Source organism: Tachyglossus aculeatus, chromosome 6, assembly GCF_015852505.1.
Source record: "Tachyglossus aculeatus isolate mTacAcu1 chromosome 6, mTacAcu1.pri, whole genome shotgun sequence".
In the NCBI taxonomy this organism is placed as follows: domain Eukaryota; kingdom Metazoa; phylum Chordata; class Mammalia; order Monotremata; family Tachyglossidae; genus Tachyglossus; species Tachyglossus aculeatus.
This window is the reverse complement of record NC_052071.1, coordinates 15333155-15355911: the sequence shown is the minus strand read 5'-3', so window position 1 is coordinate 15355911 and position 22757 is coordinate 15333155. Positions and strand designations below refer to the sequence as shown.

General features: G+C 47.0%; 1 protein-coding gene and 1 non-coding gene across 2 annotated transcripts in view; one reads left to right on the top strand and one right to left on the bottom strand.

The window, feature by feature from the left end:
* Positions 1-17824: 17824 nt before the first annotated feature.
* TMEM164 (transmembrane protein 164) overlaps positions 17825-22757 on the top strand; it is a 122175-nt gene continuing 117242 nt past the window's right edge. The window contains exon 1 of the mRNA XM_038748232.1: positions 17825-17844. The gene's annotated coding sequence lies outside the window, so the exon portion shown is untranslated. The remainder of the gene's footprint in view (positions 17845-22757) is intronic.
* Positions 18035-18106, bottom strand: TRNAG-UCC. The gene has a single exon. It is a non-coding gene; the product is annotated as a tRNA-Gly (tRNA).

The following is a 22757-nucleotide window of genomic DNA, read 5'->3' as shown; positions in this document are numbered from 1 at the left end:
TTCTCCAGTCAGGATCAGGTCAGCTCACCCGTCCTGGGACTCCCCAAGGCAGATCGAATATCTCTTTCAGAAATTGGGCGAGCAGATGTTTTAGCCTGGTCTCTGTGTTACAGTGGAAGGACTAATAATATCCACGAGGCTTAATATCGCCTTAATGCAACTTTACAGCCAGGCCCTAAGCATAGGCTACCCTACCAAAGTCCCACCAGGGCTTTCCTCCCGTGATCCTAGAAATATTAAAAGGGATGGAAGTGGAATGCCGGCACCAGCCCCACCGACTCGGGGTCTGGAAATTCCTGGTTGGGTCCAAAACAAAGTCAGGTTTTGGAGAAATAAGGGTTTGAATGTAAATGGAACCTCCTCTCCACCCCTGCCCCCCCAGCAGCTGTGTTGGGCATCATCTCTGCTGCCCAAATGAAGTGGAGTTAAGGAATTAACTAAGTAAATCAGAGAACACCCAGGTCAATCCTGTTGTACTCCTTGTGCAATAGGGGAGTCTGAGCGATTCAGGCTATAATCTCTCTCCTCCCTGCCCACTCTGGGCCAGAAATGCAGCGGGAAGCAGCATGGCCTAGCGGATAGAGCCCAAACCTGGGATTCGGAAGGACTTGGGTTCTAATCCCGGCTCTGCCACTTGTCTGCAGTGTGACCCGGGGCAAGTCACTTCACTTCTCTGCACCTCAGTTCCCTCATCCGGAAAATGGGGATTAAGACTGTGAGCCCCACTGGGGACAAGGACTATCTCCGAACTGATTACTTTGTAATCTACCCCAGCATCTTGAACAGTACCTGGCATATAGTAAGTACTTAATAGATACCATAACAAAAGAAAATATCCCCACTAATCAATCAATAAATGCTATTGTACTAAACCTATGGGAAAGTACAACAGAGTTGGTAGATGGTGATCGCTGCCCACAGGAGCTTACAGTCTGTAGGACTCTTTGGTTTCCAGACGCCGCATCTTTAGTCTTGTTGATCACTCTGGTTATGTGTAAATAAATGCCAGGATTGAGCGTCTATCAGTCGATCATATTTATTGAGTGTAAGCACTCTGTGCCAAACACTGTACTAAGCATCTGGTAGTTCCCTGCCCACAACGAGGTTACAGCATAGAACTTGCGCCTCCGAATCCCCTCCCATCCTATCCCAGCCCCAGTAATCAAAGTGGGAACAGCACAGAGAATGAGTCTAGGTTTTTCCCAGGGGCTGTCATCCACACTTTTGGCCAGCCTGATTACTTCCTTCTGTGTCTTTTTCCTTCCATCCAAAACTTCAGAGGTTCTTGCAGCCTCCCGCTCCAAGGTTGAAGACTCTCAGGAGCCACGGAAATGTCAGGTTGAAAAACAAAATGGACCCAAAGTTCTCAACATCTTTGAAACTTAACTAAAGATCAGCTGGCTTTGCATTTGAGATTATGTTCCTGTTCTGTTTTGTGACTGGTCCTGTAAGTAGAACAGTGGCTTTGATCGTAGACTGTAGACTGTGAGCCCATTGTTGGGTAGGGACCGTCTTTATATGTTGTCAACTTGTACTTCCCAAGCGCTTAGTACAGTGCTCTACACACAGTAAGCACTCAATAAATATGATTGAATGAATGATTGTAAGGCCCAAATAATGGGAGGTGAAACAATCCTCACATATTCAATTGGATGTATGCTTAGTAGTGTGCTCTGCACATAGTAAGCGCTCAGTAAATACCATTGATCGATATGTGCACTATGCTTTGGCACCTAGTAACTTGTCTTACCCTGTGGAGTCGTTTCCGACCCACAGTGACTCCATAGCCACCTCTCTCTCGGAGCACCCCACCTCCATCTGCCATTGTTCAGGTAGTGGATCCGTAGAGTTTTCCTGATAAAAATACGGAAGTGGTATTTCTTCTTCCACCTTTTTCGACGCTGTAAACTTGACTCTCTCCCATACCGCTGCTGCCCAGCACAAGGGAGTTTGACTTGCGGCAGATTTCTTTCCACTCACTAGCCACTGCCCAATCTGGCAACGGAAGGGACAGGCCTCTGCTTGACTCTCCCTCCTGTAGCCAGGACTGGTAGAGGACTGGAAACTCTCCATGTGCCAACTCGAGAGGGGGCCTGGTAACTACTTAATACCAATATCATTATTCTCATCTGTTGCCTTGCCCCACCCAAAAGCAGTGAACCCCACTGACCAGGCTGCTGTGACCATATAAACCAAATCTTGATTAATTCAATCAATGGCATTTATTGAGTTCTTACTGTATGCAGAGCACTTGGAAGAGTACACTACAAAAACATACCTTCCCCTCTCTTTTATCTGTACTGCAAAAATGCAGCATTCATCTTTCCCCTGCCCAAAGCCACTGTCTACAAAATTAGATGCACCCACCCACTTGGTTCACCTCCGCTCTTGTTTCCTCTGAGAACAAAGGCTGCGCCAAGTTCATTTGGTGGCTCTTCCGCTGTGGATGAAGAGCTGCCACTCCACTCAATTCCTTTTTTGTTTTTGTAAAGCACTTAGCATGTGCCAGGCACTGTGAGCCCACTGTTGGGTAGGGACTGTCTCTATATGTTGCCAACTTGTACTTCCCAAGCGCTTAGTACAGTGCTCCGCACACAGTAAGCGCTCAATAAATACGACTGATTGATTGATGGGTAAGGACCGTCTCTATATGTTGCCGATTTGTACTTCCCAAGCGCTTAGTACGGTGCTCTGCACACAGTAAGCGCTCAATAAATACGATTGAATGGAGCTGGTAGACGCTATCCTTGTCCACTAGACGCCTCCACGTGCTAGGCTTGTGTGCAAATCATCACACCAAAAGAGTGGAAAAAACCTTCCTCGAGGAGAGAGTAATTTCAGAGTTGCTTAGAAAAAAAAACCAAACACCCTATCTGGGCAGGGATTCTTTCACCATTAGGTTATTCACTGCTGTTAATTTTCCTCTAGTGCCCACTAGTGAAAGAAAATGAAGTTTAACAGTTATGATATTTTTTTTTAGGGATAAGTCCTTTAAAACGCTGCTCAAAAATCTTTGCCTCCAAGCAGACCAGCAAGCCCATCTAAAATTCAAACTATGTTAGACGTGGTTGTTTTAAAAGTTGAGTTTCACAACCAAGATCCGTTAGCCAGGCTGATTCTGGTCTTGCTTTGAACAAATGTATCCTGCGGTCAGGTTTTGCGTGAGCTCTAAGGGAAACGTAGGCTTGCTTTAGATTTACAAAAATGCATGTATGACTTGGTTTCTAGGTGGGGTTGAAATGGGGTGATGACTCATAAGCCCTAAATAAACAGGCAGGAATTGTAACCTCAGGATATGCCAAACCAAACCAAAGGGAATTTCACAAGTGCAGCCAAGGCCAGACTGAGGAATGGCTTATCTTTTTAACCCGTGGACACTTTTGATGTAGAAAATAGCATTTTATGGTCTGCATAATGATGGACATTTTGTGAGTTCTGGGGAAAAAAGTTATTAAAAGTAGCATGAATTATTTAGTGAATTAAAAAGTCACCGAGAATAGGACTACCTGAATGGTTAGAAAATTGTTCCAAGCGATCAACAGAGGGAAAGTTTCTATTGAAAAACAACCACCAAACTTTTTAATCTGGATTACTGTGCCGCACCATTCATTCATTCAATCATATTTATTGAGTGCTTACTGTGTGCAGGGCACTCTACTGAGTGCTTCGGAAAGTCCAAGAGAACAATAAACAGACTACATTCCCTGCCCACAGCAAGCTCCCAGTTTTAGAGGGGAAGATAGACATAATATAATATAATTTATATTATAATATTTATAATGTAAATAAATTTACAGATATGTACATAAGTGCTAGAGATAGTAAAGGCTCTTCAGTGACGTATGTCATTAGTGGTGTGACCAGTTTCGTGGAATACTATTTAACAAATTTTTAAAAATTAGGGGGGAGTGAGGGTTAGTGCCAGCTTGTACTTCCCAAGCGCTTAGTACAGTGCTCTGCACACAGTAAGCGCTCAATAAATACGATTGATTGATTATTGCTTGCCTGTTTGTGTCTTTCTTTCCCTCTGAATCCTTTCAATCAGCTCCTCGAGCTGGAAGGGAAATCAAGAGGTCATCTGGTCTAGCTCCCTGCATCTAGCCACGTAAATGGGTAAGTTGTCAAGAGGAGATGGTTGCCCAATCCTCTTTGATGTTTTGCTTCCAATCTCTGGAGACATGGAGAAACCGTGTGGCTTAGTGAATAGAGCTTGGACCTGGGTTCTAATCCTGGCTCTGCCATTTGTCTGCTGTCTGACCTTGGGCAAGTCACTTCACTTCTCTGGGCCTCATTTACCTCAGTTAAAATGGGGATTAAGAGTGTGAGCCCCATGTGGGACAGGGACTGTGTCCAGCCTCATTAGCTTGTATCTACCCTAGTGCTTAGAACAGTGCTTGGCACATAGTAAATGCTTAACAAGTACTATTAATATTATTATCATCTGTTCAGCGTCCTAACTTATAACAGTTCTTCATAAAGATTCCGATAATTGCTCCATCATGTTCCGACCTTTTGCGCTTCCAAATTCTCCATCTCCCCTAAACCGACGTTCAACTCCAGCTCTCTGGGCTTTGGTTTTAAGAATTACATTGTGTAGTAAACAGAAGCCTTTAAAGTCCAATTCCCAAGTTCGGAGGCACCACGCAGTTCAAGGCCAAACTCTTTACTGCCTTTATTAAACAGTTTACCGTACCAGGGGAAATTACACCTATCCAATCGAGGCACGGTTCCAAAACCCCCAAAGAAGGAGTTACCTTCTCCCCTGAGTGATGTCTGTCCAAGGAACTGCCCATCTTAACTTGTTCAAGTCTTCTCTAAGCCTGTCAACCACACAGCATGACTTGACACCATGTCCACGTGCTTTGTTTTGTTCTCCGTCTTCCCCGTCTAGACTGTGAGCCCCTTGTTGGGTAGGGACCGTTTCTATATGTTGCCAACTTGTACTTCCCAAGTGCTTAGTGCAGTGCTCTGCAAACAGTAAGTGCTCAATAAATACAATTGAATGAATGAATGAATTGACACCAGCCAAGGCCTGACCCATCCCTTTACCGTATCTAGATTTGTACATATTTGACCAAGAACACAGTAACCAACTGGGTCAGTGTCATACAAATGACACAGACCCACAGTAGTCATCATCAATCGTATTTATTGAGCGCTTACTGTGTGCAGAGCACTGTACTAAGCGCTTGGGAAGTACAAATTGGCAACATATAGAGACAGTCCCTACCCAACAGTGGGCTCACAGTCTAAAAGGGGGAGACAGAGAACAAAACCAAACGTACTAACGAAATAAAATAAATAGACTAGATGTGTACAAGTAAAATAAATGAAGAGTAATAAATACGTACAAACATACCCAACAGTGGGCTCACAGTCTAAAAGGGGGAGACAGAGAACAAAACCAAACGTACTAACAAAATAAAATAGACTAGATGTGTACAAGTAAGATAAATAAATAAATAAATGCGAGCAGGGCACTGTACTAAGCGCTCGGGAGGTGGGCAGAGAGGCAGGGAGGGAACATGGCGGGCCTGAGGAGAAGTGAGTCCCTCAGAGGGCTGTTAGCATCCCGGCCTGGAGTGTGCTATACAGTTTTCAGTTGGGTGTTCGTCAGAACTTTTGGCAGGTGAGTACACTCTGAGGAAAGTTGTAAATGTGTTTAGAATAAAATGCAGGAGAGGGGTTTGGGCCCTGTTGGAGGTCCCTTTTACCTAGTAAGCAGTGAGGAGCTGCATGGCATAGTGGATAGAGCACAGGCCTGAGAGTCAGAGACGGTCACGGGTTCTAATCCCAGCTCCGCCACTTGACTGCTGTGTGACCTTGGGGCAAATGACTTCACTTCTCTGGGCCTCATCTGTAAAATGGGGATTGAGATTGTGAGCTGTGTCCAACCCCGATTTGCTTGGATCCGCCCCAGCATTTAGAACAGTGCCTGTTGCATAGTAAGTGCTTAACAAATACCGTAATTATTTATTAGTAGTAGTAGTTGTACCGTAGAGTGGTTTTTCACCAAAGTGGTACAGGCATTTTATTCAAAAATATCGTCTCACACATCACCCAATGAGTGCTCCCTTCCATTCGTTCAATCATATTGAAGGCTTACTGTTTGCAAAGCACTGTATTAAGCGCTTGGGAGAGTACGATACAACAATAAACAGACACATCCCCTGCCTACAAAGAGCTTACAGTCTAGAGGGGGAGACAGACATTACTATGAATGAATAAGTTACAAATATGTACATATTCCTCTGTCCTGGGGGCAAACCACTTGACTACAGATCCTCTCTTGGGAAGCCTCCCTTCCTGGCATTAAACCCAAATAATATTAATGTTTGCTGACAGCTGAGAAGGCATAGGGGATTTTATCACAGTAAAATATCATCTTCAAATTCTGACCCATCCTGGGTGGACCAGCTGCCCTACATGTGCCTATGATAAGCAGCATGGTGTAATAAGAAGCGGGATGGCCTAGTGGATAGAACCCAGAAGGTCATGGGTTCTAATCCTGGTTCCACCACTTGTCTGCCGTCTGACCTTGGACAAGTCCTTTCACTTCTCTGGGCCTCAGTTCCCTCTTCTGTAAAATGGGGATTAAGACTGCGAGCCCCCTGTGGGATAGGGACTATCTAACCCGTTTTGCTTGTATCCACCCCAGCGCTTAGTACAGTGCCTACATAGTACTTACATATTAAGTACTTAACAAACACCAGAATTACTATTAATATTATTAGATGTGACAGGAGTACATGAGAGAAGGGGCGATGCAGGGGGAATGAGAGAACACATTTGGGGGAGAGGGACGAGGACAATAAAGATGGTTGAATGGAAAGAAGAGGTAATAACAATAATTGTGGTATTTGTTAAGTGCTTACTATGTGCCAGGCAGTGTACTAAGTGCTGGGGTAGATACAGGCAAATGAGGTTTGACACAGCCCTTGTCCCAAAAGGGGCTTACAGTCCCAATCCCCATTTTACCAATCAGGTAACTGAGGCACAGAGAAGTTAAGTGACTTGCCCAAGTCACTCAGCAGACCAGGGGAGGAGTCAGGATTAGAACTCAGATCCTTCTGGCTCCCAGTCCCACACTCTCTATCTACTAGGGCTCGCTGCTGCTTGTTCCCCAGTAACTGTTCCTCGATGCCTGTAGTGGAGTTGAATGATGGCTCCAAAGAGCGTTGGCGTTTTATGCAAGCTGTAAACTTCTCGTGGGCAGGGAATCATCATCATCATCAATCGTATTTATTGAGCGCTTACTATGTGCAGAGCACTGTACTAAGCACTTGGGAAGTACAAATTGGCAACATATAGAGACAGTCCCTACCCAACAGTGGGCTCACAGTCTAAAAGGAATGTGCCTGTTACATTGTAGCCTCCCAAGACCGTAGTTCAGTGCCCTTCACACAATAACTGTTCAATAAATACGATCGACTGACTGATTTTATGCAATGGAGCCTATCCCCCTGCCCCTTGGTTTCCTTTCAGTCTTTGCCACGCTAGGTTCTAGGGACAGAGAGTGGGTTTAATATCTGAATGTGGACCCTGGTATAGATCATTATAGCTTTTGAGCTCTTTGCAGGAAAAAAGAAACCCTGATATGTAACCAAGAAACGAATGATTTGCATTAAAAGATGAAATTCTGAGGCATTGCGCTGACCATGGTATCGGGGCCCTGAGCTGCTTGAAAGTCCCCAGTGCTACAGGCTGTAATTGTAAATACTCTTCCAATTGGATTAAAATGTTTAATACATGTAAGCAACAGCCAGTACCCTAGGAGGCCTCAGACTTTAATTAGACACAGCAGGGCTTGTAATTAAACCCTGTAATCTCATAAATCTAGAGCAGTGGACTAAGTGCGACAAACTCAGTTCCATTCTGAGCCCCAGGGGCCTATGACTGAACGAAGAAATTGAACCCAGAGTTTCGCTGCACCCAGGAAAGGAGACACGCTATTCTCAGGGAGCTTCAGGGACCGAGACGGCGTCCAACAGTGATACAGTCTGTCGAGGCCGTGATACCTTCTCACTGTGCCTCGATCTCTCATGTCTCGCCACTGACTCCTAGCCCACGTCCTGCCTCTGGCCTGGAATGCCTTCCCTCCTCTAATCATCATCATCATCAATCGTATTTATTGAGCGCTTACTGTGTGCAGAGCACTGTACTAAGCGCTTGGGAAATACAAATTGGCAACATATGGAGACAGTCCCTGCCCAACAGTGGGCTCACAGTCTAAAAGGGGGAGACAAAACCAAACATACTACAAAATAAAATAGAATAGATATGTACAAGTAAAATAAATAAATAAATAAATAGAGTAATAAATATGTACAAACATATATACATATATGCAGGTGCTGTGGGGAAGGGAAGGAGGTAAGGTGGGGGGGATGGAGAGGGGGACGAGGGGGAGAGGAAGGAAGGGGCTCAGTGTGGGAAGGCCTCCTGGAGGAGGTGAGCTCTCAGCAGGGCCTTGAAGGGAGGAAGAGAGCTAGTTTGGCAGATGGGCCGAGGGAGGGCATTCCAGGCCCTGGGGAGGACGTGGGCCGGGGGTCGATGGCGGCACAGGCGAGAATGAGGCACGGTGAGGAGATTAGCAGCGGAGGGTGTGGGGTGGGCTGTAGAAGGAGAGAAGGGAGGTGAGGTAGGAGGGGGCGAGGGGATGGACAGCCTTGAAGCCCAGGGTGAGGAGTATCTGCCTGATGCGCAGATTGATTGGTAGCCACTGGAGATTTTGGAGGAGGGGAGTAATATGCCCAGAGCGTTTCTGGACAAAGATAATCCGGGCAGCAGCATGAAGTATGGATTGAAGTGGGGAGAGACACGAGGATGGGAGATCAGAGAGAAGGCTGATGCAGTAGTCCAGACGGGATAGGATGAGAGCTTGAACGAGCAGGGTAGCGGTTGGGATGGAGAGGAAAGGGCGGATCTTGGCGATGTTGCGGAGCTGAGACCGGCAGGTTTTGGTGACGGCTTGGATGTGAGGGGTGAATGAGAGAGTGGAGTCGAGGATGACACCAAGGTTGCGGGCTTGTGAGACGGGAAGGATGGTATTGCCGTCAACAGAGATGGGAAAGTCAGGGAGAGGGCAAGGTTTGGGAGGGAAGACAAAGAGTTCAGTCTTCGACATGTTGAGCTTTAGGTGGCGGGCAGACATCCAGATGGAGATGTCCTGAAGGCAGGAGGAGATGCGAGCCTGGAGAGAGGGGGAGAGAGCAGGGGCAGAGATGGAGATCTGGGTGTCATCAGCGTAGAGATGATAGTTGAAACCGTGGGAGCGAATGAGGTCACCAAGGGAGTGCGTGTAGATCGAGAACAGAAGGGGACCAAGCACTGAACCTTGGGGAACCCCCACAGTAAGAGGATGGGAGGGGGAGGAGGAGCCAGCAAAAGAGACTGAGAATGAATCCATTCTCTAATCCAACAGGCAACCACTCTCCCTCACTTCAAAGCCTTACTGAAGGCCCATCTCCTCCAAGAGGCCTTCCCTGACTAAGCCCCACTTTTCCTCATCTCCCACTCCCACTCCCGTCTGCATCACCCTGACTTGCTCCCTTTGTTCTCCCCCCACTCCCCGTAGCACTTATATATATATATACCTGTAATTTCATTCATTTGTATTGTGGCCTAAATGTTTTTTTGGGGGGAAGGAAGACCGCCCCCACACCCAGCCCCACTTCTGCCCCACTAGGATCACTAGTTGTTTTATTCCAGACAGTCTTGTTTTCAGCCAGCCGGCCCCTTGTTGCTAAAAGAGAGTTGGAGGAGTGGGTAATCCTAGGCTGAAGGAGACTTGATTACAGACTCCAGAAAGGGACAGTGTCCAGCTTGCTGTTTCTGACTTTCTGTTTATTGTTACAGGGTACTCTCCCAAGCGTTTAGTACAGGGCTTTGCACACGGCAAGTGCTCAATAAATATGAAGGAATGAATTCATGAACAATTCTGTGTTCTGTGCCTCAGTTTCTCCCCAGGTGTGTGCTGACAGTGAAAGCAGCTCTCACCACCCTCCCACTTTACACAGGTGCTGGGTGGGGCTCACAATGCCATCAATCAGTCATATTTATTGAGTGCTTACTGTGTGCAGGTACTAACGCTTAGTCTCTGCAAAACACTTTGAGGTGCTTGGATTAAAGGTGTGGCATCCAGCCAAAGCATTATTTTTATTGAGGCTTTTAAGAGACCACAATAAAGCCTCCTAGCCATTCCTGTCCAACTAGAAATTTTAATGGGAGGTAAACGTCTCGTCGGCTCTGAACTCTAGCTATTAAACCAGCAGAAGTCCCACAGTCTCAGAGTTCTCTCTGTAACCCAACAATTTCCCTCCCTCCCTCCTTCACTAATCACTTGGAAGAGTATGATGATACTAATAATAATAATAATGGTATCTGTTAAGCGCTTACTATATACGGAGCACTGTTCTAAGCCCTGGGGAGGATACACGGTGATCAGGTTGTCCCACGTGGGGCTCACGGTCTTAATCCCCATTTTACAGATGAGGTAACTGAGGCACAGAGAAGTGAAGTGACTTGCCCGAAGTCACACAGCTGACAAGTGGTGCAGCCGGGATTTGAACCCGTGACCTGTGACTCCCAAGCCCGGGCTCTTTCCACTGAGCCATGCTGCCTCTCTGCCAGTCATCTCTGCCCACCTAATAATGATAATAATGATGGTATTTGTTAAGCGCTTACTATGTGTCAAGCACTGTTCTAAGCGCTGGGGAGGATACAAGGTGATCGGGTTGTCCCACGTGGGGCTCACGGTCTTAATCCCCATTTTACAGATGAGGGAACTGAGGCCCAGAGAAGTGAAGTGACTTACCCAAAGTCACACAGCTGACAAGCGGCGGAGCTGCGATTTGAACCCATGACCTCTGACTCCCAAACCCAGGCTCTTTCCACCGAGCCATGCTGCCTCTCTGCCAATCATCTCTGCCCATCTAATAATGATGGTATTTGTTAAGCGCTTACTATGTGTCAAGCACTGTTCTAAGCTCTGGGGAGGATACAAGGTGATCAGGTTGTCCCACGTGGGGCTCACGGTCTTAATCCCCATTTTACAGACGAGGGAACTGAGGCCCAGAGAAGTGAAGTGACTTACCCAAAGTCACACAGCTGACAAGCAGCGGAGCTGGGATTTGAACCCATGACCTCTGACTCCCAAACCCAGGCTCTTTCCACCGAGCCATGCTGCCTCTCTGCCAATCATCTCTGCCCACCTAATAATGATGGTATTTGTTAAGCGCTTACTATGTGTCAAGCACTGTTCTTATTACTGGGGTAGATTCAAGCCAGTCAGGTTGGACACAGTCCCATGTGGGGCTCACAGTTTTCATCCCCATTTTCCGCAAGAGGGAACTGAAGCCTAAAGAAGCGAAGTGTCTTGTCCAAGGTCACACAACAGACAAGTGGAGGAGCTGGAATTAGAATGTACATCGTGCATTCATCTTTTATCCCCATACATTATGATGTACGTACTAATTATGATTAGTATTACATATATATATGTATATTAAGCAGGTACATTATATGTATATAGTACATTAATTGCATGTCCACACGGATATTAAGGCCGATTAAAACATTAATGACAGCCAGACATTTTCTGGTCTCTATCCGCATTTATTTAAACTACAACATAAATGATATTCTGACAGATCATGCATGCTTCTGGCTTCCAGGCCTGGGCTTTCCCCTTTAGGCCCTGCCTGCCTTGGAGGTGCCCCTCCCCAAAGGAGCAGGGGGGTGAGAGGCAATCAATCAATCAATCAATCAATCGTATTTATTGAGCGCTTACTGTGTGCAGAGCACTGTACTAAGCGCTTGGGAAGTACAAGTTGGCAACATATAGAGACGGTCCCTACCCAACAGTGGGCTCACATCACCACCTGCTATTCAAGTAGCTGCTGAAAGGTGAGCCCACCGCTCAGACCCTCAACCATCCATCACTTGCCATCGGCCTCTCTTCTCTCCAAGAGCGCTGAGATCTGGTCTTATCGAGCGCTGCATACATAGACAACCAAGAAAAGACTATAGCCAGGGCATCACCGGTCTCTCAAGTAGCTCCTTTTGGGGGCAATAATAATAATAATAATAATAATAGCATTTATTAAGTGCTTACTATGTGCAAAGCACCGTTCTAAGCGCTGAGGAGGTTACAAGGTGATGAGGTTGTCCCACGGGGGGCTCACAGTCTCATTCCCCATTTTACAGATCAAGGAACTGAGGCCCAGAGAAGTGAAGTGACTTGCCCAAAGTCCCACGGGGGGCTCACAGACTTATTCCCCATTTTACAGATCAGGGAACTGAGGCCCAGAGAAGTGAAGTTACTTGCCCAAAGTCACACAGCCGACAAGTGGTGGGGCCGGGATTTGAACCCACGCCCTCTGACTCCAAAGCCCAGGCTCTTTCCACTGAGCCACGCTGCTTCTCTACAAGGTGATCAGGTTGTCCCACGTGGGGCTCACGGTCTTAACCCCCATTTTACAGATGAGGTAACTGAGGCACAGAGAAGTGAAGTGACTTGCCCAAAGTCACACAGCCGACAAGTGGTGGGGCCGGGATTTGAACCCGCGCCCTCTGACTCCAAAGCCCAGGCTCTTTCCACTGAGCCACGCTGCTTCTCTACAAGGTGATCAGGTTGTCCCACGTGGGGCTCACGGTCTTAACCCCCATTTTACAGATGAGGTAACTGAGGCACAGAGAAGTGAAGTGACTTGCCCAAAGTCACACAGCCGACAATTGGCGGAGCCGGGATTTGAACCCATGACCTCTGACTCCAAAGCCCGGGCTCTTTCCACTGAGCCACACTGCTTCTCTAGAAGGTGATCAGGTTGTCCCACGTGGGGCTCACGGTCTTAACCCCCATTTTACAGATGAGGTAACTGAGGCACAGAGAAGTGAAGTGACTTGCCCAAAGTCCCCCTGCTGACCATTGGCGGAGCCGGGATTTGAACCCATGACCTCTGACTCCAAAGCCCGGGCTCATTCCAGTGAGCCACACTGCTTCTCGCAACCCTCCCCTGTGTAATAATAATAATTGTGGTATTTGTGAAGCGCTTTCTATGTGCCAGGCACTGTGCTAAGCGCTGGGGTGGATACAACCAAATAGGCTCGTACACAGTGTCTGTTCCACGTGGGGCTCACAGTCTCAATCCCCATTTCTTAGATGAGGTAACCGAGGCTCAGAGAAGGAAGGTGACTTGCCCAAGGTCACACAGCAGACAAGTGGCGGAGCTGGAATTAGAACCCATGACCTTCCAACTCCCAGGCCTGTGCTCTATCTACTACGCCGTGCTGCTTCTCTGTATATATAGACTTTTAGCCGAGGCCTTAAGAATTAAAAAAAATTCCCTGTCTTCCCAAATTAAAATGAAAAAAATCACATCAACAACAGCAATAATACACTTTCTTCCCAGTTCCCTGGAACTTTATTTTATTTTGTTAGTACGTTTGGTTTTGTTCTCTGTCTCCCCCTTTTAGACTGTGAGCCCACTGTTGGGTAGGGACGGTCTCTATATGTTGCCAATTTGTACTTCCCAAGCGCTTAGTACAGTGCTCTGCACATAGTAAGCGCTCAATAAATACGATTGATGGTGATGAGGAGGATATCCCAGCCGCTTCCGGGGCTGTTAGGCTTTTCATTACTCGACACCTCACCTCTTGACTAGGGACTGATAGGCTCTTCCTTACGCAGTCAGGCTTGGGAGAGACATAAGGAAGACCTTTCTAATCAAGCGTAATGAGACACTTGGAGTGGGGTTTTTCCGAAATTGGCCTCCCATGCAACCGTTTATTTGGGAAGTGAACAAGTTCCTGTTTTCCCACAGCCAGAGGTACGCCAAATATTCCTCTCGGGTGAACTTTCTCTCCTTCATTCCTTGCAGATGCATTGGCTCCCGTAGTCTGTGTGTGAACGCTTCAGCTCAGCTGGGAAGTCTGTGGTGCCGCCTTCCTCCAGAAAATCCTGGGTTCTAATCCTGGCTCCGCCGCTTGTCTGCTGTGTGGCCTTGGGCAAGTGACTTCACTTCTCTGGGCCTCAGTTCCCTCCTCTCTAAAATGGGTGGGTAGGGACTGTCTATGTTGCCACCTTGTACTTCCCAAGCGCTTAGTACAGTGCTCTGCACACAGTAAGCGCTCAATAAATACGATTGATGATGATGATGATGATGACAGGGACTGTCCAACCCTATTTGCTTGTATTGCCCCCCGGCATTAAGTGCCACCTAGTAAGAGCTTAACAAATACCATAATTATTACTTGATCTGTACCCTTTAAGCACTTGATAGTCACCCCACCCTCAGCCCCGCAGCACTTAAGCACTTTTTAAAAATTGTATTTAAGTGCTTTACTATGTGCCATCATCATCATCAGGCGTATTTATTGAGCGCTTACTATGTGCAGAGCACTGTACTAAGCGCTTGGGAAGTCCAAGTCGGCAGCATATAGAGACAGTCCCTACCCAACAGTGGGCTCACAGTCTAAAAGGGGGAGACAGAGAACAAAACCAAACATACTAACAAAATAAAATAAATAGAATAGATATGCACAAATAAAATAAATAAATAAATGAGTAATAAATATGTACAAACATATATACATAATAAATAAATAAATAGAGTAATAAATATGTACAAACATATATACATGTTTATGTACATATACATGCCAGGCACTGTACTAAGCACTGAGGTAGATAGAAGCCAGTCACGTTGGACACAGTCTGCGTCTCGCATGGGGCTCACAGTCTTTAATCCCCATTTTACAGATGAGGAAACTGAAACACAGAGGAGCTAAGTGACTTGCCCAAGATCACCGAGCAGGCAAGTGGCAGAGCCAGGATTAGAACCCAGTTCCTCAGACTCCCGGGCCCGTGACTTTATCCACTGGACCACACTGCTTCCTTAAATCCATGATTTATTTTCATGTCTGTTTCTCCCCTGTAGACTCCAAGCACCTGGTGTGCAGGGAACTTGTGTACCCCTTTTGTTGTACTATACTCTCCCTAGCGCTTAGTACAGAGCCCTGCATCCGGTAAGGGCTTAATAAATCATCATCAGTGGTATTTATTGAGTGCTTACTGCATGCAGAGCACTGTACTATACCACTGATTGATTGATATTCCTCTCTGATGCCTGTGGATTGACAGCAATGCGTGGCTCAGTGGAAAGAGCCCGGGCTTTGGAGTCGGAGGTCATGGGTTCAAATCCCGACTCTGCCAATTGTCAGCTGTGTGACTTTGGGCAAGTCACTTAACTTCTCTGGGCCTCAGTTCCCTCACCTGTAAAATGGGATTAAAACTGTGAGCCCCCCGTGGGACAACCTGATCACCTTGTAACCCCCCCAGCGTTTAGAACAGTGCTTTGCACATAGTAAGCGCTTAATAAATGCCATCATCATCATCAACAATGTCATTTCCCCTCTCCCCAGTGACTCCAGCCAAACGTAGCCCGACTATGCCGAGTCACATTCTCTCAGGGCCCGTGTGGCTTCCTCTTTGGAAGAGTTGCTAGTTATTCCAGCCCCTCTCGGGATGCCCGAATTCCCCAGCCGTTCCCGTGGGCAACTGACCCTGTCCAGTCCTGAGCCGACAGCTCTTAATAGGGTCAGAGTTTCCTCAGAGTTTGGATTTCTTAGCATATCCAGCTGGTTCCAGCCCGGGCCTGAGTGATGGCTCTTAATAGGCCTGAGTTACCCGTGGCTTCGTGTCTACCAACTCTTTTATATTGCACTCTCCCAAGTGCTTAGTATAGTGCTTAGTTTAATAGTATATAGTAATAGTATAGTATAGTAATAGTGCTTAGTTTAATAGTATATTAAACTCCTCACCCTGGGCTTCAAGGCTGTCCATCCCCTCGCCCCCTCCTACCTCACCTCCCTTCTCTCCTTCTCCAGCCCAGCCCGCACCCTCCGTTCCTCTGCCGCTAATCTCCTCACCGTACCTCGTTCTCGCCTGTCCCGCCATCGACCCCCGGCCCACGTCATCCCCCGGGCCTGGAATGCCCTCCCTCTGCCCATCCGCCAAGCCAGCTCTCTTCCTCCCTTCAAGGCCCTACTGAGAGCTCACCTCCTCCAGGAGGCCTTCCCAGACTGAGCCCCTTCCTTCCTCTCCCCCTCGTCCCCCTCTCCATCCCCCCATCTTACCTCCTTCCCTTCCCCACAGCACCTGTATATATGTATATATGTTTGTACATATTTATTACTCTATTTATTTATTTATTTATTTATTTATTTTACTTGTACATTTCTATCCTATTTATTTTATTTTGTTGGTATGTTTGGCTCTGTTCTCTGTCTCCCCCTTTTAGACTGTGAGCCCACTGTTGGGTAGGGACTGTCTCTATGTGTTGCCAATTTGTACTTCCCAAGCGCTTAGTACAGTGCTCTGCACATAGTAAGTGCTCAATAAATGCGATTGATTGATTGATTGATTGATTGTACATATTTATTACCCTATTTATTTATTTATTTTACTTGTACATATCCATTCTATTTATTTTATTTTGTTAGTATGTTTGGTTTTGTTCTCTGTCTCCCCCTTTTAGACTGTGAGCCCACTGTTGGGTAGGGACTGTCTCTATATGTTGCCAACTTGGACTTCCCAAGCGCTTAGTACAGTGCTCTGCACACAGTAAGCGCTCAATAAATACGATTGACTGATTGATTGATTGATTGTTCTGCACACAGTAAGTGCTCAGTAAATGCAATTGATTGATTGCTATCCCAGGAATCCTGTGGGCTGATCCGGTCCAATTTCCTCAGGCTATTGGATCGGCTTGGTGGAACCGCCTCTCACAGATCCTCTTAGCAAACGCACACTTGCGTCGGACGGGTTGACTAACGGCCCCTCTCCCCAAAGAGCCTGCAAGTGGTATCTTGGAGCCAAGACTGAATCACCAGTTCACAGACCAACTGAGTCTGAACTTGTCTGGAACCACGCAGGGAAGCCCCAGAATTAGCCGGTGTTTATAGACTTCTGAAAACTCAGCGTGCCCTAAATTGGCTCTCCACGGGTTTTTATTTGTTTGTTTTTTCATATAGTATCTGTTAAGCTCTTACTATGTGCCAGGCATGGTACGAAGTGCAGAGGTAGAAACAAGATAGGTTCATCACAGTCCCTGTCCCACGTGGGGCTCACAGCCCTAATCCCCATTTTACAGATGAAGTCACTGAGACACAGAGAATAATAATCGTGTTATTTGTTAAGCAGAAAGAGCATGGGCTTTGGAGTCAGAGGTCAGGGATTCAAATCCAAGCTCTGCCAACTGTCAACTGTGTGACTTTGGGCAAGTCACTTAACTTCTCTGTGCCTCAGTTCCCTCATCTGTAAAATGGGGATTAAGACGGTGAGCCCCCCATTTGACAACCTGACCACCTTGTAACCTCCCCAGTGCTTAGAACAGTGCTTTACACATAGTAAGTGTTTAACAAATACCATTATTATTATTATTATTACTATGTGCCAGGCACTGTACTAAGTGCTTAGTGGGCAGGGGGTATACAAGAAAATTGGGTTGGACACAGTGTCTGTCCCACGTCGGGCTCACAATCTTAATCCCCATTTCATAGATGAGGTCCCTGAGTCACAGAGAAGTGAAGTGACTTGCCCAGGGTCACACAGCAGACAAGTGGCGGAGCCAGGATTAGAACCCAGGCCCTTCCACTCGTGCTCCATCCACAAGGCCACACTGGCCAGGCACAGTAATAATAGCTCGAATTTGTTATTTTTCAACTGTCCAGACAACTGCCAAAATTATTCTTTTTTTTCTTTTCCCTTTTCAACATCCTTATGCTGTCATCACCATTTTGCAGAAGAAGCAGCTGAGGAGCCGAGAGAAGGTCGCACAACAGGTCAGTGCCTCCTTCTTTAAGTCCCAGTTATGTCGAAGACTGTGTCCGCGTGGTTATAAAATTAATCGAGTCCCTAAGACGCTTCAGCCTGATCTCCCCCTGCTGCGAAAACAGAAGACGGCATCCAAGGCTGGAAAAGGTTTGGGCCGTTTTGTTCCCAGTGGGAAATTTGAAGCTAAAACATTCGAGCTGCGTTGGCCGGGAATCGAACCCGGGTCAACTGCTTGGAAGGCAGCTATGCTCACCACTATACCACCAACGCCGGCTGTAAGGAGTGGCGTGGTGAGCCGGGGGAAATGGAAGGTGGAGCTTGGATGCCTTGTAAAGCTCACGAACTGAGCCCGTCCGCCTCAGAGGATGGGCGGGAGAAATATCGAGTCCTCAGATTTGTTCCCTCTCCTCTCTGTCTCTCCCCTCCTCCCTCTGTCTCTTTCCCCTCTCTCCTCCCGTCTTCCAAGGAGAGGAAAACCACCCCACGCTTGTTTCCTCGTTCGCCCTCCCGTGTCAGGAACTCCACACGTGGGGCCAGTGGGGCTGAGTCAGTGTGTGACCCTTGTGTGGCTGTGTCGTGCGTGAGACCCTCTGTGTGTCACTGTACAACACGTATCGGGGAATGATGATGATGATGATCATCATCAATCGTATTTATTGAGCGCTTACTGTGTGCAGAGCACTGTACTAAGCGCTTGGGAAGTACAAGTTGGTAACATATAGAGACGGTCCCTACCCAGCGGTGGGCTCACAGTCTAAAAGGGGGAGACAGAGAACAAAACCAAACATACTAACAAAATAAAATAAATAAATAAATAAATAGAGTAATAAATATGTACAAACATATATACAGATGATGATGATGGCATGTATTAAGCGCTTACTATGTGCAAAGCACTGTTCTAAATGCTGGTGTATCTGGGGATGATTTTGTGTATGTGCATGTGTGTGCGCACACGAGAGTGCTGCCTTAGGTACTTCTGCTCTTGGTCCCCTCTGGGACTGAGAAAACCCGGTCCCCGTCTCTGCTCTGCAAATAAGGGAATTTTAGGTGGAGCTACGGCATCTGTGATGAAGCCTTAATAATGGCATTTATTAAGCGCTTACTATGTGCAAAGCACTGGTCTAAGCACTGGAGAGGTTACAGGGTGATCAGGTTGTCCCATGGGGGGCTCACAGTTTTCATCCCCGTTTTACAGATGTGGTAACTGGGGCACAGAGAAGTTAAGTGACTTGCCCAACATCACACAGCTAATTGGCGGAGCTGGGATTTGAACCCATGACCTCTGACTCCAAAGCCTGTGCAATTTCCCACTGAGCCACGCTGCTTCTGGCCAAAGAGCCACCTAAGGGAGTTCCCCAAGGTGTACAGGTTCAGCAGGAATCCCGAAAGATAGTTGACTAAGGTGGGAGACAGAGACCGCAGAGCTGGCCAAAGCAGTCATCCGCTGGCACTATGGCACTGTTCTGTCACTGCTGAAGTCACTTCGGCATTTAATAGGTCCTGAGCAATCAATCATATTTATTGAGCGCTTAATGCAGGCAGAGCACTGTACTCAGCGCTTGGGAGAGTACGTCACAACAGTATTCATTCATTCAATCGTATTTATTGAGCGCTTACTGTGTGCAGAGCACACAGTACAATTTGGCAACAAGTTGGACTACACACAAGGGAGAGGATGATAGAGTTGGGAGACAAGATCCCTGCCCTCAAGAAGCTCACAGTATAGTAGTGGAGGCGGATATTAAAATAAATGAGAAGCAGCACAGCCCAGGGGACAGAACACAGGCGTAGGAGTTAGAAAGGCCACTCAATCGTATTGATTAAGCGCTTACTATGTTCAGAGCACTGTACTAAGTGCATGGGAGAGTACAATATAACAGACGCAGGGTTCTAACCTTGTCTGCTGTATGACCTTGGGCAAATCACTTCTCTGTGCCTCAGTTCCCTCATCCCCAAAACGGCGGTTAAGAGCCCCATGTGGGACATGGACTGCATCCAACCTGACTGGTTTGGATCCACCCCAGCACTTAGCCTACACATAGTAAGTGCTTAACAAATAGCTTTAATAAAAAAAAGGCAGAGGGAAGAGGGAAATGTGTATTTGTATTTGAAGACCGAGTGCCCCAGAATCACCCCTGCCTGTCCCCTGTCTTGGGCCAGGCCCGGGAGACTGGGCGGGGGATGGGGTCAAGGCCCAGGTTCATTCATTCAATTGCGTTGACTGAATGCAATTCAACTGAATTGCATTCAGTATGGCACACATTTCTTGCCCACAAATGTGTCTAGAGGATGAGCTCCAAGTCTAGAGCACAGAAAAGTCAGCGTGCCCCTGAAAATATGCTCAAGGTGTCTCAAGTTGGGGAGACACCTCCTTCTCCCATGGCCCCGTTGGCACTGTAGTTGGTGGTGGAGACAGTGGGCTGCTTTCTGTTCTCACTGCTCCTTTCAGATACCAGATCAGGAGAAGAGGAATCCCTAGCCCTGGGTTGGAGAATGCCTCCCCGAAATCCCCCAGAGAAGCAATGTGGCCTAGTAGCTAGAGCACCGGCCTCAGCGTCAGAAAGCCCTGGGTCCCAATCCCTCCTCCGCCACTTGTCTGCTGTGTGTCCTTGGGCAAGTCACCTCACTTCTCTGTACCTCAGTGACATCTGTAAAAAGGGGATTAAAGCCGTCAGCCCCATGTGGGACGTAGACTGTGTCCAACTGATAGTTTCATATCTACCCCAGCACTTTGTACAGTACCTGGAATGTAGGAAACGCTTAACAGATGCCATAAAAAAATCCCTCTATGTACTGAGAATTCCCTAAACTTTTTTTAATGGAAATATATGAAAAAAAAAAAGAATTACGGTCCTTAAAAGATTAGCATTCCTGCAGTGCTCTGCCGAAAAAGAACGATTCAGCAAATGAATCTGTTCCAAATCAATAATAATAGAGTGAGATGCAGATCGCCCCAAGTATTATGTGGCTTTCAGTCTGGAATGGCAAGTCTTTGAAATCTGAATTAACGCTTTCCTTTAATCAGGGTGCCAGTTAATACACTGTATTAACACTGTACTTCTAGTGTGCCTGAAAGTATCTGCAGTCAAATTGCTCCTATGGGCAGGGAACCCGTCTACCAACTCTCTTTTATTGTACTCGCCCAAGTGCTCAGTACAGTGCTCCGCCCACGGTAAGATCAGCTATGTCATGCTGGCAGCTCAGCTGCAGACTGATCGGTGCCTTGGCGCAGTGCTTAGTGCAGTGCCTGGCACATAGTAAAGTGCTTAACAAATGCCATTAAATAAAAAGAAATAAATAAACTCCGTGATGAACCGTCTCATCAACGTAGAAAGAACCAGTCAGGCCCACAAAGAGAAGTCGCCCCTCTCCTGAGGAAGAGAAGACCCTCACCAGGTCACAGGCCAAACTCAGGTCAGTATAGGTCAAAAGCAGCAGGTGAGAAGTGGCATGGCCTAGTGGATAGAGCTCGGGCCTTGGAGTCAGAAGGACCTGAGTTCTAATCCCCGCTCCACCCCTTGTCTGCTGTGTGACCCTGGGCAAGTCACTTCACTTCTCTGGGCCTCAGTTCCTTCATCTGTAAAAATGGGGATTAAGCCCCATGAGGGACGGGGACTGTGCCCGACTCAATTTGCTTATATCCCTTCCAGCGCTTAGTACAGTGCCTGGCACATAGTAAGCGCTTAGCAAATACCATAAAAAAAGGGATCCTACCGGCATTAACTTTTGGGCCACTGAAGGTGCTAAACCATTTAGGAAAATATACCGCTAGTTGACAGATCCCCCTCAAGCCAAAGGACAATTCTGCACTTAGAGTTACTGTCCACCTAATGATATCCTGCACACTCCTGCACAATAATAATGATCAAACTATAATCATAATAATAGTGTTATTTCATCATCGTCAATCGTATTTATTGAGTGCTTACTGTGTGCAGAGCACTGTACTAAGCACTTGGGAAGTACAAGTTGGCAACATATAGAGACAGTCCCTACCCAACAGTGGGCTCACAGTCTAACATCATCAATAAATACGATTGATGATGATTATTTGTTAAGGGGCAACTAGCTATTTTTCAATCTGTCCCTCCGTCATAGCAGGGATTTTGCCTTCTATGTTGCACTCTCCCAGGTGCTTAGTACGGTGCTCTGCACAGAGTAAGCACTCAGTAAGTTTTTCTGGTTGGTGGAGTCTTGAACTGCCCATCCTTATGTGACAGACTGAGGTGTTCTTTTAAGGAGAGGAATTCTGGAAGTCTGTTTTGCCCACTAGCTGCCGAATCCAGGTTGTGTGGGTGCTTGGTAATAGTTCAATAATAACGCGCTGAGTGAGTGCATAAGTGTTAATTTATGAGACTGTGTCACAGGCCAGCATGGAGGGGAGTCTTTTAGTTTCTCCCACGAATGCTCACGGGCTATTTCTCCCTGTGGGGTTGCTAGCCAAGCATCTGGAGCAGTCCTGGCAAGTCATTTAGTGCTGGAATGGTGAATTCTAACCAGGTTTCTAACCGCCGACTGCTTTCACGTAGCAACTTTGGAGCTTCCCCCGTTCCCCGGCTCCGGTTCATCACCATGTCAGCCCCCGCAGCCCTCCTTTGCCGGTAGCTTGGTGCGCACAAGCCGCTGGCCTGGGTTTAATTCCTAGCCAACGTCGCTTTTCAGCAGATATTCATCCTGTTACGAAATGTGGAGGGACACAGCTGAAGCCTGTTAAGCTTTTGGACCAGTTTAGACCTGTGGTTTATCTTCAAAACCACATTGCCACGGTCCTCCTTTAGTTGAAAAACGAAGACATAAAGAGTGAAAGGGAAAAGAAAAGGATGGCTTTAATGGAAATGAAATGGAAGGTAATTCCTCATATCCAACAGACAATTACTCTCCCTGCCTCCAAAGCGTTACTGAAGGCACATCTCCTCCA